Source organism: Nyctereutes procyonoides, unplaced genomic scaffold (genome assembly GCF_905146905.1).
Source record: "Nyctereutes procyonoides isolate TBG_1078 unplaced genomic scaffold, NYPRO_anot_genome, whole genome shotgun sequence".
Taxonomy (NCBI): Eukaryota; Metazoa; Chordata; class Mammalia; order Carnivora; family Canidae; genus Nyctereutes; species Nyctereutes procyonoides.
This window is the reverse complement of record NW_026575155.1, coordinates 6,548,380-6,565,667: the sequence shown is the minus strand read 5'-3', so window position 1 is coordinate 6,565,667 and position 17,288 is coordinate 6,548,380.

Genomic DNA, 17,288 nt, shown 5'->3' with positions numbered 1-17,288 from the left:
ATTTTTATTTATGTTAGGAGTAAGACGGAAATTAAAAAAGATTTTTGTGGGAATATCATTTGCTAGTCAATGATGTAAGCAAATTACTGAATCAAATAATATTTTTCAAATACTGGAGAGATATTTCCTTAATTTTGAGGACTATTCGAATGTTAAGGCTATTGAAATGATACACTTTTATGTTTAATCTGTATTGTTAACATTTTCTCCAGCACACTCAACAAAACAACAAATCAAACCCTGATATGTAGTGTTTTCCAATGTTAATGGTGTAAATACTGACATCATAACCAAGAGAAGCCACTGAGCACAGAATTGAGCAAAGATATGCAGTAGGACATGATTAGATAGCATTTCTACCTACAGATGCAATAGGCACAAATAATCTCAAGAACATAAATAATAGTAAGATGCAGTAGAATAATGAAGAAGTGGTAAGTTTTGAGGAATATCTTTTTTTATACAATTAGTTTTTAAGTTTTTATAATTTAATTTTTAATAATGACTATTTAACAATCAGCTTGCAAAATTCCTGAAAAGTTAACAGTCAGCTCTGGTGAGCCAGTGCAAGAGAGCTCCAGTGCCCCACTGACTGGTAGAGAGAGATGCAGAAGGAATGGAGTGAAGACAATGACCTCAGGGTTGTGGAAGATCACTTGCAGTATTTTTTTTTAATTTATTTATTATTTTAGATGGACAGAGTGTGCACATGTCCTTAAGAGGGTGGGGGATGGTGGGCAGAGGAAGAGAATCTCAAGCAGACTCCCTGCTGGGTGTGGAGCCCTCCCCTGGGCTCAATCTCAGGACCCTGATCTCAATCAGGGCCCGGATCTCAGGACCCTGAGATCATGACCAGAGCTGAAATCAAGAGTTGGATGTCCAAATGACTAAGCCACACAGGCACCCCCTCTTGCAGTATTGATATGCCTCATTTCCTCATCTTTCAGAGCTACAGATGGGAATTTTAGGAAATTTTCCCTCCCCACCCATGCAGTAGCTCACTCTTCAACATCTAGAGTCAGGATCCTAAAAGCCCTTAGGTGGGAGATGGGGGTGGGCGGATAGTGAGGGATCTAAGGCCTTATGAGAAACAAGAGTTCAGGGTTAAAAATCTTGAGTAAACCTATGAAAGGCTCCTGAAAGGAAGGAAGAACAAAAGAATCAAGAAAAGCCATTAATAGCCTTTTACACGTTAAATTAAAAATGGGAGTTGGACAATCAATTTCCATTTCCCAGAGTCCATTAATAACTCCAGGATCTCTTTCTCCAGAATCTACAGAAGGACGTTTATAAATCTTTTTTTTTTGGACGTTTATAAATCTGATGGGATTTGTTATAGGAAAAAAAGATGTGAAAACAAAAAGTTGTTTAATGCTGAGCCCTTTATCTGTTCAAATTTTTTTTATTGGTGTTCAATTTGCCAATATATAGAATAACATCCAATGCTCTGTTCAAATTTTTAATGCATTTTAAATTTAACAGGTCCGTAGTCACAAGTCACAACTCAGAATGATACACATGTGTCATCAGGCTACCTGATGTAGCCTACAGGAAAGCACTGAGGGGGAGCTGGCTCTGCAGGAGCACAATGTATCATAAAGCCTCATTCATTCGTTCATTCATTCATTCAAGACACAGAGAGAGAGTGAAAGAGATAGACAAAGGGAGAAGCAGGCTCCTTGCAGGGAGGCTGATGTGGGACTCTATCCCAAAAGCAGGATCACGCCCTTAGTCAAAGGCAGACACTCAACAACTGCTAAGCCACCCAGGCATCTCAAGCCTCACCAATTTAAATGATACAGGCACAACACCACACAGACGAATAAATAAAGCAGTAAGAACAACTCAGAAACAGATGCCCCATTTAAAAGAATCAGCACATGTTAAGAATAAAATCACAAATCCATGGGAAAAGAAATTTAATAAATGGTGTGAAGAAGAGAAAAAGGGAAGGAATTTTAATAAATGGTGTGCGGAGGGGTAAAAAGATCAGAAGGATATACACTGGGCCGCCTGGGTGGCTCAGCAGTTGAGTGTCTGCCTTTGGCTCAGGGTGTGATCCTAGGTTCAGGGATCCAGTCCACATCAAGCTCCCCTCAAGGAGCCTGCTTCTCCCTCTGCGTATGTCTCTGCCTCTCTCTGTGTCTCTCATGAATAAATAAATAAAATCTAAAAAAAAAAAAGTATATACACTAAAATATTAATGGTACTGTGTCTGGGTGATGATATTAAAAGTGATTTTCATTTTCTCCTTCCTGAGTATCTTGATTTTCTAAGCTTCTCTGAATAAACATAGAATCACTTTTGTAATAGGGAAAACCCAATAAGAGCATTTTTATATAAACAAATGCTAGAACAAGTGCTTAATACCTAAAGCTACAGCCTGACCTCCTAAGCAACATCATAATGTTAAGTTGGGTAATACTAAAATGAAACTACAAACAACTCTAAAATATGGGAAAGAAAAAGAAAAGGATTAACATTATATTAAACAGAAATAAATAAATTGGTGATTCACATGACACTCAAATAGCCAATAACTGAGTTAAAAATTACCTCTACTAAAAGAACCAAGACAAATGCAATGGGACACTGATATTTCATCTATTTGACTGGCAAAAAAAAAAGCTACTTAATATCAAGTTTTGTCTTACTTGTAGGCAAATAAATATTCTCATATAATTTTGATGGGAGAATAAACTCATACAGCCACTTTAAAGTACAATTTAGGAATGTGTCTTAAAGCACAGACAAGCTAGAAGCCAATTCTACTTCTTTATATCTATCTTATGCACCTTCCCCCACAAATATACAGATATCAACTAGTAAAAATTCATCTAGCCATTCACCTAGAAAGATATGTACCTTTAAAAATCACATTATACTTCAATAAAAAGTTTTTTTCAATAAAAAGTTTTAAAAAGAAAATAATAATATAACTGATACTCATGTAATTATCATCCAGAATTGACAAATGTAAATATTTTGTCACAATTACCTAAAAAATGTTTAAATACTTGTTTAAAATTTTTTAAACAGGGCATCCCCGGTGGCGCAGCGGTTTGGTGCCGCCTGCAGCCTGGGTTGTGATCCTGGAGACCCGGGATCCAGTCCTGCATCAGGCTTCCTGCATGGAGCCTGCTTCTCCCTCCGCCTGTGTCTCTGCCTCTCTCTTCGCTCTCTCTGAATGAATGAATAAATAAATCTTTAAAAGAATTTTTTAAACAAAACATATATAAACAATATTAGTTTTAAAAACTGCAAATACATTATGAATTTTATTTAGTAGGCTTGTTGGTAGTAGTACTGGCATGATTATGAAACCATTTGGTGTGTATTATAGGATTGTGCAAAAGAGTAAATATGTTGAAGATTTGGGAAACCAGAGTTCTAATAATAGGAAATATGAACTAAAGGGAGGAAAAGCAACAACCTGTGTTTGGAAACAAATTAATCACAAACTCAGGGTTTTTAAGATATACATTACATAGTTTTATCCACTGAGAGGCCCAAGAAGTAATGACATCCTTGTGGCAAAGAACACATCAATACCTAAATTTTGTTTTCTCAAAACCATTCCTCATTAAAACAAACACAAATAACAAAATAGGTCCTTGAAGAAATGGCTGATTCCAGGGGATAGCACAGCAAAAGTATAAGGTAAGTCTAGAATATCTTATTGTGACAGAAATTAAGAAAAGCTCAATAAATTGATGGGAACATATCCAAAAACTAGAGAAGCAAGACTAAAGGATTCCACTGGCCTTAAGAGGGCCATCAATATGATCAATTACAGGAATGGTTTATAGCATATTGATTCGAAAAAGATTCCATGAGTCTGTATTATCACAGTGAGAAGGCACAACATTACCTATTTAGTATTCTTGTTAAAAATGTTAAGTCTGCATCTAATTCGGATCCAAATTAAGGCACATTCTGCAAAAATTAAAATGGGGAAAAACTCAGAAAGCTGAACTGGACTCTAAAAATATCAATGTCATGAAAACAAAAAAAAGTGAGAGAGAGAGAGATGGGCTGTTCTAGAACAGTTATGTTCTATGACAACTGAATGTAATACACAATCTTCACTGGATTCTGTATTGGGGAAAAACAACAGCTATAAAAGGCAGGAGAAAATCAATATCTCAGCTCAAGCAGAAAATGAATGTCCCAGCTCAAGTAGAGTGTTCTGTTCGGGCCCTCAACAGATTGGATCATGCCCACTCACGTTGGTAAAGGAGATCTTATCTCCATGGGAGACATCTTCACAGATATATCCAGAAATAGTGTTTTATCAGCAATCTGGGCATCCCTTAGCCTAGTCAAGTTGACACATAAAATTAACCGTCACAGGGGAAAAAATCCATAGAATAACATCTCAGTTATCCAATGAGGACAAATTGTTTCCCCTTAATGACTGGAAGGGCCTAGTATAATGAAAATGACTGGTCCTCCCAGGGAATGTTTCATATTGGAGGATCAACCTTGGTTTCTGCTGTCAACAGGTTGGGCACTAAATAGATCAGTTTTGGTGAAGGAAGTCCATGTTGTTGAATCCATGCAAAACCTTCATCCTTGACACCATGACTACTTTGTTCCAAAGGCCACTGTAAACTAGTGTAGCTAGAGAAAGAGGTAGACTATATCCATAGAATGAGTCATCTGATCCACCTGATTATTGAGAGCATTCTTTTTGGTGGGGGGACTTTGCATAGACACAAGTATCCCCCCATTTGTGCTTATTTTGAGTCTATTCATATCATTTGTTCCCATATCACTTTGTCTAATTCTAAGTCACTGACCATTCACTCCAGCCTTTCTTACCCTGGCCTCTGCAAGAGAATTAAACCATATAGAAAATGATCTGAATGGCTATTTTCTTAATTCTCTCAAGATGGAACATACCTAGATGCATACAAGATAAGTTCATTCTAGATGCATAAAAGATAAGCTAATTTAAAACTTAAAAAGGATGCCTTAGGGCAAAGAGGCTAATTTTCTTGAGGAACCCCAGCTGAAGAGTAGAAATTAATCCATTGGTGACTTATATAATGAGTCAAAATAAACCTGTTCTTCTAGCCAGCATTTCCCTGGCAAAACAAGCAGACGAACTGGGATGATATCCTTTCACAGTTTTCTTCATGTCCACTCCTGACTGGGGCTATACCTCTACAAAGCCCACTTTAGGTGGCGTCAGCACATCATGTAGAACCACATGTAAACTAGACTTGAATTTTTTCTTCCTTAATCAGTTGGTCTTTGAGAATACCTCAAGAAGCCATAGGTATGCTTCAAAGGACAGGTAGCAATGCATCAAGAGTACAAGACACAAAGCACAGGGAACAGCGTCTTCAAGATCTGTTAGCATCCAATCACATATGTACTACTTCCACCAAATTTTAGAGGACTGTTTTGCATGTCCAGCTTTATATTTTAGTAGATCAGATAACTTTAGTTCATCAGGGCAGCTAGATCAACATGGTCACTTGGTATCCCATGGTTAGGCATTCAAGTGTCTATTTGGGCTTAGGGCAAACCAGGAGTAATTTCTCAAAAGGTGATTACTTATTTGCCAACTTAACTAAATTCAACTCCTACTATTCACTTCATTCAATTCAACTGGTCCATGTTGGTCACAGGCCTAAGGTCATCCTTATTATGATAATAAAGCCATATGATTTAATTCAATTGTCTAACAAGAGAGTTAAAAAAAATGATCCAAGATCAAACAACAAAACAATTGTATACTTAGTGATTACTTACAGGAGATCCTCTAAAGGGCTAGCAAGGTTAGTGAAAAAGGAAATAATATGAGCCTGGGGTGTTTTTGAAGCAGTGATGTTCTGCTAAATGTTTAATACCAGCTCTCCAGGTAAAAGAGATCTGATTTGAGGAATCTGCTGATTTCCATGGAGTAAATATTCCTGCCTCAGCCAATTTCAAGCTACAATGTGACAGCACTGAGCATGAAGTTGAGAAGAGATTGTATAATCAGCTCTTCTTAAGTCCACATAAGTCAGCTCCCGTACACCACTGAGAGGACGGTACTTCAAGTAGGAGAGTGGGGTCAATCGGTTTGAAGGCTGTTGATAAATTAAATAAGATGAACATAGAAGCATCCTCTGGATTTGTAGGAGGTCAGTCATTGGTGGCCTTAAAAGAGGAGTGTTAGCAAAGTCGTGGAGACGGAAGCCAGACTGGAAGGTTTGAGGAATGAATGGGAGATGAGGACGTGCTGGCAGTGAGTAGAGACAAATGTATGACGTTCAGCTGTGAAGGAGACCAGACAAAAGGAGCTAGAGTGAAATGTCCAAGGAAGTTCTAGGATGGAACTTACTAAAGTAGGTGTGTGTGCTGACAGGGAGCAGAAGACACAGGGGTTAGACAATAGAATGAAGTCCTTACAGAAAGAGAATACAGGGCATACTTTGATAGATTAATTTTAGCTAGGAAGAAGGATTCTGTTTTGACTGACATGAGTGAAGGCAAACAAGAGTAAGTACAGATGCAAGCAGACTTGTAGATGTGGCCCTTTCTGATGGTTCCATCTTTTCAGTAAAGAGTTATGTAGTCATTAGTTGGGGACACATGAAGGGCTTTGAGAAGGGATTATATGCTAGTCTCATAGTATGGGAGAGGAAACTTACCAGGAACACAGATTAAAAATCTGGATAAATTTACAGAAATCCCTCACGTGCAGAAGTCTCTTTCATCTCCTTTGTCATGGTTTCATTGGGGTGATGGGAGAAAAGACTGATAATAACTTTGTGGTCATTCTCACAGCTTTAAGTCAAACTCTATCTACCTCTTTAATATCTTTCCTGCTTCTTTTTGTTATTGGCTTGTTAAGAGCCATTTGGCTCTTCTTAAGTCAGTTTTGTGAAATGTGTATTTTGTTACAAAGTACATTTTCTGTAGAATTTCATATGTATTGTTGCTGGGTTCCATATAACATCTTCTTGTAATTAATTTGGCTCTGGTTATATCTAATGTTGTAAGTGGTTTGTGTATTTTGTAATGCTTTTTAAAATCAGGGTTAGGTTTTTCTTTATAATTCCTACGTTTTGGGTGTTATTGTTTTCTCATTTATTGATTATAGTTTTCTCTTTGAATATTCCAATTCTCCACAACCTTTGAATTACTTTGCCAGGGTTTTGTTTTGTTCTTTCCGAGGTTGGGTAATTTATTTCTATCACAATTTTCATAATTACAAACAGTTTGAAGTTATACTTCAACTATACCTTTAGATGTGTATCATATACTTTATACGCAACTATCAGCATTTTTATTAATTTTAGAATTTTTAGATAATTTAAAGCATATTTTATTTCTTCTTTCATTCGGAGATTTAGGTGGCTGCTCAATAATCCCCAAGTAGTCAAGGTTTTTTAAGGAATTTACATTCAGAAGGGTTGCTCGCGGGATCCCTGGGTGGCGCAGCGGTTTGGCGCCTGCCTTTGGCCCAGGGAGCGATCCTGGAGACCTGGGATCGAGTCCCACGTCGGGCTCCCGGTGCGTGGAGCCTGCCTCTCCCTCTGCCTGTGTCTCTGCCTCTCTCTCTCTCTCTCTCTGTGACTATCATAAATAAATTTAAAAAAAAAAAAAAAAAAAAAAAAAAAAAAAAAAAAAAAAAAAAAAAAAAAAAAAAAGAAGGGTTGCTCGCCTTTTTGAGTTTAGTTTGTCAAGTAACTTTCTCTGTGGTTGGAGAGAATGTGCCGTGTAAAATCTCTACCCTGAAGAATTTGTCCAAGTTGTCCTTTTTTTTTAATTGTAGCCAGGTTAATGATGGCTAATTATAAATGTTTCCCAGATGAAACAGATAATTAAATAGTTTCTGGAGAGTACATGATTCTATCATTTTACCTATACATTTGAGCTCACTGATTATATCATTAAAATCTCATGTACCAAAAAAATAAATAAAAAATAAAAATAAAAAAAATAAAATCTCATGTACCTTTACATATGACTTGGCTACTACACTTGTCTGACTCAAACAGAAAAACATATTACAACAATGTATTATAAAGAAAAATGTTTTTAGCATCCATATGAAGTCTGCATTCCATTTAAAACAGTATCAGGAATTTTAGCTACTCAAGAGCAAATACAGAAAGTTCTGCCTCAACTATGGCTAAATTTTTGCTGGGTGAGTATAACAAAGGGAGAGGGGAGAGGAGAGTTAAAATTGTAGCAAAGGGGTGACTATAATCTTGCCCCATGAAATCCAACCTGGAAAAGGAGGGAAACAAAGGCAGGAGGAAGAGAATGGGCAGTGAACAGTGATGAGTAACTGGAGGTGGAGTAAGCAGACAGGAAGGATACGGGATCCCTGGGTGGCGCAGCGGTTTGGCGCCTGCCTTTGGCCCAGGGCGCGATCCTGGAGACCCGGGATCGAGTCCCACGTCGGGCTCCCGGTGTATGGAGCCTGCTTCTCCCTCTGCCTGTGTCTCTGCCTCTCTCTCTCTCACTGTGTGCCTATCATAAATAAATAAATAAAAAACAAAAAATAAATAAAAAAAAAAAGAAAGGATGCAAGTGAGACAGTTCCTCAAAGATACCCAATAACTCCACCAGTGACTTGGAGAAGGTCTGAGGTGCAATCATTGTAGCAAGCCAAAGTACACTGGTGGATATGATTATTAAAGATGAACAGAGTATAGAACTAACTCCAAGTAGATTATGTACCAGAATGACGAAGTCACTAAGAAGCAATGAATGAAATTCTGGAAGGAAATGCATCAAAAATTAAGTGTTAAGATTATAAGTAATAATTTTCTTTCTTTTGTTCTGCATTACCTGAATTTCTAAATAGGCAGGTAGTACTTTTATAACTAAAGAAAGGTTATGTTTAAAAGTCCACTTAATTGGGGCACCTGGGTAGCATAGTCAGGTAGGCGTCTAACTCCTGGTTTCAGTTTGGGTCATGATCTCAGGGTCTTGAGATCGAGCCCAGTGTCGGTCTCTGCACTCAGCGAGGAGTCTGCTTGGAACTTTCTCTCCTCCACTCCTCTCCACCACTCTCTCTTTCTAAATAAATAAATAAATAAATAAATAAATAAATAAATAAATAATCTATCTTCAAAATAAAATAAAGTCGACTTAGTTTTTAAGGAATTGCAAGCTTGCTTTGGTTCTTCTCTATGTAATTGTACTACAAGGTTACTGTGTTTACCTTGCTGCCTTCTAGTACCACTCAATAACACAGAAGAAAGAAACATTGTCTTTTGTATCTAGAAGAGATACTTATAACTGTTGTTTTTAATAATGTATTTTCTTTTCATTTTTATCTCAAGTAGGACAGACAGTAATGTATGCATGGTATTGAGCTAACACAAGTGAGTTCTTTCAGAGAGGCTGCATTGCTATTTTTGCTTTTGCATTAGTAATATATTTCTTAGATGCATTTATAAGGTGTCCACTATGAATGCAATATAAGTATTATATCTGTACTATGATTGCAAATTATACTCTTTCACAGAGCAACACTAGCAATGTAAAAAAATATGGGGGTGCCTGGCTGACTTAGAGGAACATGGGATTCTTGATCTTGAGGTGGTGAGTTTGAGCTCCATACTGGTATAGAGATTACTTCAAAAAAAGACAAATGTAAAATACTAAACTAGATAAAATGATTTCAACTGCTCCTCATTTTACATGAAATTTTTTAAGAAACGTTTACTCAAGGAATCATCCTGGAGCTAGTAATCGTAATCTTGAAAGAAAATGTTCTGTCTCAATCCTAGAAATTCTTACATATTTACTGATGATGAAGATATTTAAATAGTCATTGGCACATGGGAAGAAATAAATCGAGTTAAAATTTCTATCACTTTATATTTGTGCTTCTTAGGATGTAGTACCCTACTGATTTCTTAATAATATTAACTGCAGTTAGTAATTAATTTTTATGTACTTGTTTGTTACATCTCTAGCACCTGACTACAGACTACAGGTCTGGAAGAAGAAAATACATATCTGTCTTGTTCATTATTGTTTCCTCTTGCCCACAATGCCTAGAACATAGCAGATGCTCAGTAAGTTTTGTTGAATAAATAGATAATAATAGAATGGCCTGGTCTAAACAGCAGTTGTATTTTTCAAATACTGAATAAGCTCAATATTCCCATACAAGGAATTAAAATATTGTTTACTTTTATTATGACATCCTAAATTTGGATGAAAAGAAATTTCACTTTTTTTGAAGAAACTGTCATTTCAGAAAATTGAGGAAGAGCTATTACAGTTGAAATGCTAAAACATTCTTAAAAGTTGAGTGTCTCTCTACTGAAAATTCTAATGTGGTGGAAAAAAATTTAACTTTTAAAAGCCTAAGTCATTTAAATCTGGATTCCATCAATAATAATGGTTTGACAGAAAAAGATAATTTTATGGAAGTAGATACAATGATTCTATTTCAATAGAGTTGGAGACAAAGGATTTAGACATCGTCTAACATTTTTTTAAAGATGTTATTTATTTATTCATGAGAGACATAGAGAGAGAGAGAGGCAGAGACACAGGCAGAGGGAGAAGCAGGCTCCATGCAGGGAGCCCGATGTGGGACTTGATCCCAGGTCTCCAGGATCACACCCTGGGCTGAAGGCAGCGCTAAACCACTGAGCCACCAGGGCTGCCCTAACATTTTTAATAGTATCATTCACATGCTCTGGATGGAGGTACTTGTTCTCTGTACTTGAAATAACTACAGACTTGCAAGATAAAGAGCTTTCCTCACTTTTGCTTGTGACTTAAATGCTAGCATCTATATAGATATCTTAATAAAAGAAAAGTAATATCTGCATGGATATCTTAAGAGAAAAAAAAAGAAAGACAAGTCCTCTCTAAAAATCTACAGTAAAGCTGAAGAGATATTAAGCTGCTAAACTTAAAATTTTAAAACCACAATCCCTATCAAAATACTACCAATATTTTTCACAGAGCTAGAACAAACAATTTTAAAATTTGTATGGAACCAGAAAAGATCCTGAGCAGGCAACGTAATGTTGAGAAAGCAAAGCAAAGCTGGGAGCATCACAATGCTTCACTTCAAGCTGTATTACAAAGCTGTAATAATCAGGACAGTATGATACTGGCACAAAAACACACAGATAAATGGAACAGAGAACCCAGAAATGGACCCTCAACTCCAGGGTCAACTAATCTTCAACAAAGCAGGAAAGAATATCTGGTGGAAAAAAGACAGTCTCATCAACAAATGGTGGTGGGATAACTGGACAGCCACATGCAGAAGAATGAAATTGGACCCCCCTCCCTTTTTTTTTTTTTTTTTTTGGTGCTTATGGGACCAGATCTATTTTCAGGTATATTTCTTTTCTGGACCACTTTCTTAAACCATACAGGAAAATAAATTCAAAATGAATGAAAGACTTAAATGTGAATCCATCAAAATCCTAGAGGAAAACACAGGCAGCAACCTCTTTGACTTTGACCACAGCAACTTCTTACTGGAAATGTCTCTGGAGAGAAGGAAACAAAAGCAAAAATGGACTACTGGGACTTCATCAAGATAAAAAGCTTCTGCACAGCAAAGAAAACAAAAGCTAAACTAAAAGGCAACCTACAGAATGGGAGAAGATATTTGCAAATGAAAAAAAAGATATTTGCAAATGACATAATGGATAATGGGCTAGTATCTAAAATCTATAAAGAACTTGTCAAATTCAATACCCAAAAAACAAAAAATCCAGTCAAGAAATGGGCAGAAGACATGAACAGACATTTCTCCAAAGAGGACATCCAGATGGCCAATAGATACACGAAAAAATGCTCAACATCACTCATCAGAGAAATACAATCAAAACCACAATGAGATACCATCACACCAGTCAGAATGGCTAAAATTAACAACTCAGAAAACAGGAGATGTTGGTGAGGATGCAGAGAAAGGGGAACCCTCTTACACTGTTGTTGGGAATGCAAACGTGGTACAGCCACTCTGGAAAACAGTATGGAGGTTCCTCAAAAAGCTAAAAATAGAGCTACCCTATAACCCAGCAATTGCACTACTAGGTATTTACCCAAAAGATACAAACATAGTGATTTGAAGGGGCACATGCACCCCAATGTTTATAGCAGCAATGTCCACAATAGCCAAACTATGGAAAGAGGCCAGATGTCCATCATGAGGTGAATGGATAAGGAAGGTGTGGTATATATATACAATGGAATACTACTCAGCCATCAGAAAGAATGAAATCTTGCCATTTGCAATGACATGGATCAAGGAACTAGAGGATATTATGCTAAATGAAATAAGTCAAAGACAAGTACCATATGATTTCATTCACGTAGGAATTCCCTATGTGGAATTTAAGAAACAAAACTGATCAACATAGGAGAAGGGAAGGAAGAAATAAAATAAGATGAAAACAGAGAGGGAAGCAAATCATAAGACACTCTACCTCTAGAGTGTCTAGAAACTAATACTATACTATAGTGATAGTAATACTACCTCTGAAACTAATACTACACTATATGTGAACAAAGTTGAATTCAAATAAAATCTTGAAAGAAAAAACCCACAATTGTACAAAGTGCACAGATAAAACTAACATTACTATGAATTTAAAAAACTGTTGGTCATTTTGTTAGAATTTGTTAGAATTTTTTGGTCCTAGTGTTGATTCTAACTAATGGAAACAAATACGAGGTTTTTTTTTTTTTTTAAAGATTTATTTATTTATTCATGAGAGACAGAGAGAGAGCGAGAGAGGCAGAGACATAGGCAGAGGGAGAAGCAGGCTCTTCACAGGAGCCCAATGCGGGACTCGATCCCAGATCCCGGGATCACAACCTGAGACAAAGGCAGCCACCCAACCGCTGAGCCACCCAGGTGTCCCAAACGTGAAGTATTTTAAGCAAAAACACATAGTCAAACAAGAAAACATCCCCAGTAGCAACACAATGAAAAAGAAATTTACCCTAAGGATTCTGGGGCATCTTAGGGAGCCCACAGACAGCAGTGCAATCCTGCTTCAAGGAGCATTGAGAACAAGAACCAGGAAAGAAACAAGAACCCCACAGGCTATTTTGCCTTCTGCTTTCTAGCACATCTGCTTCATTCTTTTCTTCTGCTACACAGACTAGTTTTCTCAGCTTTTGAATTGACATGGTAATTTATGGCTTCCCTTGGGCTCTTGAATTCATTGCAATGCCAGCCACAATCAGGGATTCATGGTCTTAGTTTCAAGTGCAAAATCTGGGAGAATCTGATTGGCTCACCTTGGATCAGGTGCCCATGCTCGCCCAGTTAGTGCTATGTAATCAGGCTTCCAGTTCCTAAAGGCCTATGGGGCCCTATCTATTACTGCTTTAAGAACTCATCTCCCCAGTAATTTATAACAAATGTATTGCAAACTTTTGAGAATAAGGGGACATAAGCTGTAGAAAATGTAATTTATATCAACATCGGAAGAAATATTTATCACTATTTAAATAAACAGATAATGTTCAGTACCATTCAGTCAGCAAATATTTATAGCCTATTGTGTGCAGGTGCGATTCCAGGGACCATGAAGATAACAGTGAACAAAACATAAAAATCTCTTCTCCCATGAAGCTTACACTTTAAGTTGATGCAGAACTGCCTTCAGCAAGGCAAGCTCTAAAGACATTTAAATAATTAAATGATTTTTCCAGAATAGGATTTTTGAATCATAGTCTTAGAAGGAAAAGAGAAAAAAAATCCTAGATCAGGGATTCCTAGACTATGAGATTTCACCTGCCAAATACAATTTTTAGATAAAATTAAAAATTTAGGAGGATTCATAGCTTTTAATCTGCCAAATAAAAATGCAAAAACAAACACACAATCATATACCATCCTTACTGTTTCAGACAGAAAGAGATCTTAGTATCTTAACCTGGAAAGAGAAAGACAATCTCAGAATAAATATTTTTTCCCCAAGAAAGGACATCTGGCTACTCTACACAGACAGATTGTTGTTCTTCCTCTTCTCATTTGGCAGCTGACTAGGGAAAACTTCTCACAGGTTCATAGACCTACATTTTGTAACCATTGTTCTAGACTATAGAGTCTAATACTGAGTCAGCAAACAAAACAAAACTGGTTTGCCTATTTTATCTGAATTTATGGGTCAATTAATTCGTGCGAAGTCACAATTCAGTGGGGGAAAAAAAACCAATCAGAATTATTGCCTGGAAAGATGGCTTTTTAGGAAGAACTAACTTCTTGATTCATACAAAATGACTGATATAACAGTTCTATGTAAGCTGTGTTTGTTTCCCTAGAATACTAAAGACATTCCAATAATAAATGGTGATGACATACTATACGCAATAAAGTTAGTCTGTTTAATACTCAAAGCACAGAAGCATTTTATAAAATCATCAGTTTGCATAATATACAGGCTGACAGGCAACCAAAGCAGCTATTCAGTTTCAGGAATTTAATTTCCACAAGATCTATAACCTTTATAAAAGGACCTCTGGCTTGCTTGTGCAGCAAAATAACTTTCAAGTGCTTAACTTTGCCCTTTAATTATCTGAATAGGTAGACTGTCAAAGTTATAAATACATTCATTGTCTATCACTTTCTTGGCTCATGTTAAAATGACAAGCGTCCTCCCCTCTCTCTATATTCAGCCACCATTTTTACGGTGGAAGATCTTTTTGAAATTTTAAGCCAAGATATTAACATGTTCTGTTCTGGACCGTACGTTCGTTACCTCTGCCCTCATCATATTACTGTAAATCTGTCTTTTGGCTCAGGTGTCTGGAGGCCGATCAGCACAATTTGAATCTTCTGTGATGGGAACTGGAGTTCCATTTCACCAATGAAACACTCTGTTGGAATCAGAACTTAAATCAGTGCTGAGCAACTAGAATATAAGAACTTAGAGAAATGAGAGTAGAATGGGAGTTAGATGCTACTAACCTTTCCTATAAACTGGACGAAAATGTTACCGAAGAGGCTCTTCACCTAAATCATCCTTCCAGTTTCTAAAAGTGGGTCCCGGCTGGGCAGTTCTCAAATCCAAAGAAAAGCAGAGGGGGGGAGAAAAGTAGATATGTATGACATAGAAATTCTTGGTGGGCTTGGAATCTTCTGCTTCAACTTGGAACTTAATTCTTTAAAAAAAACTTTTTTTTAAATTTGTGTATTCGAGAGAGAGAGAGAGAGAGAGGCAGAGACACAGGCAGAGGGAGAAGCAGGCTCCCTGTGGGGAACCCCATGCGGGACTGGATCCCATGACCCCATGTTCACAACCTGAGCCAAAGACAGACACTCAAGGACTAAGCCACATTTAATTTTTTTTTAAAGATTTAATTTAATTATTCATGAGAGACACAAGGAGAGAGAGAGGCAGAGACACAGGCAGAGGGAGAAGCAGGCTCCATGCAAGGAGCTCCACGTGGGACTCGATCCCAGATCTCCAGGATCAGGTCCTGGGCCGAAGGCGGCGCTAAACCGCTGAGCCACCTGGGCTGCCCCGGGAACTTAATTTTTAAGCGAAATTTTGACAGGATGGCGTGGGCAAAAGGCGCTCTCACATTTGCTGGTAAGAGTACAAACAGACACAGATTCTATAAAGAGCAACTTATAATTAGCAAAGTTACAAATGCACACATTTGCATCTAGCAAAGTCCAGTTCTAGCTTGTTCTCCAGATGTGACCATTTTTCAAAGATTTTCATTGTGGCACTGATTATTACAGCAAGACGGGAAATAACCTTATGGGATGGTTTTATAAATTATGGTACCTTCCAACAAGAGATCCGTATGCAGCTAGGTAAAAAAAAAAAAAAAAAAAAAAGCCAACCCTTTATGTATGGACACGAACCAAACTCCAATTTATGTTAAACTAAAAACATAGTTTACGTGCTGTGTAAAAAGAGGTAATTCATAAAGATACACTCATTTGCTTTCACGTTCAGAGAGAATCTCAGGAGGATCACGAGAATTTTAACTGAGGCACAACTGGAAAGCTTCTGGTGATGGATGGGCTTTTTTTTTTTTTTTTTTTTTTCACTATAGGAATGCCCTTTGTTACCCTCTCAATTCTGAGATGTGCAAACGCCCTGGCCTAGAGGCGCACAGGTGGAGGAAAAGGCCTCCCGTCCGTCCGTCCGGGATACCCTGGGTAAGCAGTCCCGGAGCCTGCTGGGGCCTCCTCACTTAAGACCGTTCCCTCTGTGACGCAAGGCTGGAATGTGTCACGACCATCCCCACTCGTGCAGGTCCATTTCCCTTCCGTTTCTGAAATCAGCTGCGTTTCAGAAATGCTCGAAAATGTGGCATTCCCTTGAAAACACTGCAACACGTTGGCTTTCGGCTTAACGGAGACAGGGGCTGCAGCCGTCAGGCCCGGTAACGGGTTCTCATAGGTGAAATCCAAGGCTTCCGAGAGCGCTTTGCGGCTACAAAGCTGTAGGCACACGAAGTGGGACTCGGCCGAGTCAGTGACAATTACCATAGAGTTCGGGAAGCCTCTCCCACCGTGGGAACCTACTTTCCCTCCCCAAACCTGGTCTGTCCTTCTGATTTCCCCCACCTCCTCGCCCCTCTCCTCTCTTCCCACTGCTTCCACTCCTCTCCTCCTCCTCCCCTTCTTCCTGTCCTCCTCCCCTCCCCCTCCCCTCCTCCTCCCCTCTCCCCTCCCCTTCCCCTCTTGCCCTCTCCTCCCCTCTCCCCTCCCCTTCCCCTCTTGCCCTCTCCTCCCCTCCCCTCTTCCTCCCCTCTCCTTCCCCTCCTCCTCCTCCCCTCTCCTCCTCTTCCCCTCCCCCTCCTCCCCTCTCCTCCTCTTCCCCTCCCCCTCCTCCCCTCTCCTCCTCTTCCCTTCCCCCTCCTCTTGCCCTCCCTTCTCCCCCTCCTCTCCCCTCCCTTTCCCCTCTTGCCCTCCCCTCCTCTCTTGCCCTCCCCCTCCTCCCCTCCCCTCTCCTTCCCGTCCTCCTCCTCCTCCTTCCCCTCCTCCTCCTCCTCCTCCTCCTTCCCCTCCTCCATCGGCCCCTCCTCGCGCTTGGCGGGAGCTTTCCTCGCGTGACCACTCTGCGTAAGTGCGGAAGACGCACTGCAGCAGCGGGGGCCGCGGGAAGACCGAGCTTACCCTGTCCTCTCGTCTCTATGATCCTGTTTGTGACCCGTCGGACGGCGCCGAGTCCCGGTTCCGCGCCCACAGTCCTCCACGCCGGCAGAGGACACTGCGACCAGCTGGCGTTCTCGCGAGAGGCGCGTTGGGGCTCTCCTCGGAGGGAGCGCGCCCGCGCATGCGCGCTCGGAGGTGCGCGGTAGACGGCCGGCGAGAC